General features: G+C 56.8%; 1 pseudogene; it reads left to right on the top strand.

Annotated features, from left to right (window-relative positions):
- Nucleotides 1–261: 261 nt before the first annotated feature.
- On the top strand, nt 262–1,326 carry LOC121917689 (annotated as a pseudogene).
- Nucleotides 1,327–2,725: the final 1,399 nt, after the last annotated feature.

Raw genomic sequence — 2,725 nt, 5'->3', positions numbered from 1 at the left:
ATTCCAGGCCTTGAGCCAGAAAAGAGCTAAGCGGTGCAAACCGGGTTATGCCTCCAGTGTGGACAGAGCCGTACCATTAGCAGAAGTCCCACGCCTGGAGCCATGGCCAGTCCAAGCGGTCCCGACCCGCTTTAATGCTCCAGTGGGGACACAGCCCTACAAGTGATGCTGCCCTGCCTCTCTCTCCTCCTCCTCCGTCCTTGCTCTCCTCCTTTCCCCGCAGGCAGGCCGGCCGCCCTTCCTCCTTCCAAGGGCAGCAGCATGGACTCGGATGCCAGCCTGGTGTCGAGCCGCCCTTCCTCCCCAGAGCCCGACGACCTCTTCCTTTCGTTCCGGAGCAAGAGCGGCGGAGGCAGCAGCGGCGGGGCCGTCGGGGCTTTCTCTTCTTCCTCCTCTTCCTCTTCTTCTGGGGGCGGCGGGGTCTCGAGTTCGACTCCGGGGGAGTCTGCAGAGTCGGAGCTCCGGAGCGCCGTCGGGGGGGTGGTGATGGTGGAGAAGCTGGCCTTCAAGTCTCCCTCCTCATCTTCATCTCATCTTCCTCCTCCTCCTCCTCCTCTTCTTCCAAGGGACAGAAGCAGATGACGGAGGCGGAGCTGCAGCAGCTGCGCCTGAAGATCAACAAGCCGCGAGCGGAAGCGCATGCACGACCTGAACATCGCCATGGCGGCCTGCGGGGGTGATGCCCTACGCCCACGGGCCCTCGGTGCGCAAGCTCTCCAAGATCGCCACCCCTCCTGGCCCGCAACTACATCCTCCTGCTCACCAACTCCCTCGAGGAGATGAAGCGCCTCCTCAGCGAGATTACGGAGGACACCATGCCGCCGCTGCCGCCGCTGCAGCAGCCGCCGGCTTCCACCCGACGGCTGCCGCTTGCCCCGGAGCCATGCTGGGCCACCCGGGCCCCTTGCCCAGCACCCGGGCCCCCACCACCACCCGATCCTGCCCCCGGCGTCTCCAGCGCCTCCCTGCCGGGCTCCGCGGGGGCTCTCTCGGCCTTCGGGGCCTCCGCGGCAGCGGCAGCACGGCCTCCTCAAGTCGCCCTCCGCCTCCCTCCTCCTCCCGGCCGCCTCCGCCTCCATCCTCTGGGCGGCGGGTTCCAGCACTGGGGGGGCATGCCTTGCCCCTGCAGCATGTGCCAGCTGCCTGCCCCCTCCCCACCACCACCACGTCGCCTCCGCCGCCGCGGCCTTGCCCAGACTCACCAGCGACGCCAATGAAGGGCTGGAGGGGGCAAAAAAGGGGAGCCCCCTTGTAGTGGGGCAACAGACCTGTAAAGGGCGCGCCCTCACGCAAAGGAGCTACAAACCGGGATCAGCCGCCTCTTAGAGACCCCTCGACGGCTCGCTCCCGTTATTCCAGGCTCCTTCTTGCTCTTCCGGGACGACTTTTCTGGTGTGAAAGAAAGAGCCCTCATGCAACTTCTTCACTAAAGACCTTGCAAAACACAGTACAACTTCCCTCCCCCCCCCCCGCCACCTCCATGACTTGTCATGTGTAAATGCTCACCTTTTGACGGGACGTTGTCCGCCGTTTTGTGTTTTATTTGTTTTTTGAAAGGAGAAAACCTTTGGTTCCTTAGCGGGGGCCGCTTGGGGGGGAGCCCTGCCTTCTAGTTCCCTCCCGCCTTTGGTTCTCTATTCTGGATCTTCCCACCTTATAAGGGTCTTGTAAGGGCTTTGGAAACTAGGGGTTCAAACCAGGTTGAATCATCCCGAAGCAATTGCCTTTGGGTCTGGGGCCAAAACTTCCGCTGGAACCTTAGCCGAAGATGGTTTTTTAAAAAGGTTCTGCTCTCTCGGAGTGGGAGTGAGCCGGGTTTCACTGACAATAATCCCACAATGGAATGAATGGTTTATGGCAATGAGTCCCATTCTTTGCAGAGAGATTGATGGCGCGAGTCAGGATTGACCTGGATGTGTATCGACCTTAAATCCCATTCACTGCAGAAGTGCTTTCTCTCTCCACCAGGATCCTAAAGGCAGGGGCTTCGAGAGGAGATGGCAGGCCTCCCCAGATTACTTTGAAAGGAACCAGTCCCCACCTCTAAAAGTTTGCTTGGAAAGGACCCTTGAGCCCACAGCCTTGGTTTCCGATCCAGTGCAAAAGGACCACGTTGGGAAGTGTCACTTCATAGGGAAGGGAGGGAATGCGCAGCCTTTCCTAGGCATGTTTACCAGCAAGTGAACTCCACACTGGAGAAGTAATCCGGTTTGACACTGCTTTAACTGTCCTGGCTCATGCTATGGAATTCTGGGAATTTTGTTTGTTGTGGCCCCAGAGCTCCGCTCACATTCCAGACTTCCCTAGCATGAGCCCGGACAGTTAAGCAGTGTCAAACGGATGGCTTCTCCGATGCGGATGCAGCCTTTGTTCACGATCCATAACACTCTCGTTCCCATCTTGAACTGGTTCCCTTCTGACTCGGTCTTCCGACCTCTCTTTCTCTCCCTTCCCATCCCCGAATAACCATCATTTTCTTCTCTTTCTTGTTTTTTTCCTAGCGCTGTCACCTTCAAGAGATTTTTTTACGCCTGTTTATTTTATTATATTACAGATATATAAAATTAAAGAAACGAAAAAAATTGCTAAATAATATTTATTGTTTGGTTGCAAAAGAAGAAGAAAAGAAGCGACCCGCTGTGGACATTTTAAAATACAGTAATAAACAAGAATTAAAAAAAGAAGTGCAAACGAAACTTCCGCGTTGTCGTTCTTCTGTGGGTTT

The sequence above is a fragment of the Sceloporus undulatus genome, unplaced genomic scaffold (genome assembly GCF_019175285.1).
Source record: "Sceloporus undulatus isolate JIND9_A2432 ecotype Alabama unplaced genomic scaffold, SceUnd_v1.1 scaffold_136, whole genome shotgun sequence".
NCBI lineage: Eukaryota > Metazoa > Chordata > Lepidosauria > Squamata > Phrynosomatidae > Sceloporus > Sceloporus undulatus.
This window is presented reverse-complemented; position numbering and strand designations above follow the sequence as displayed.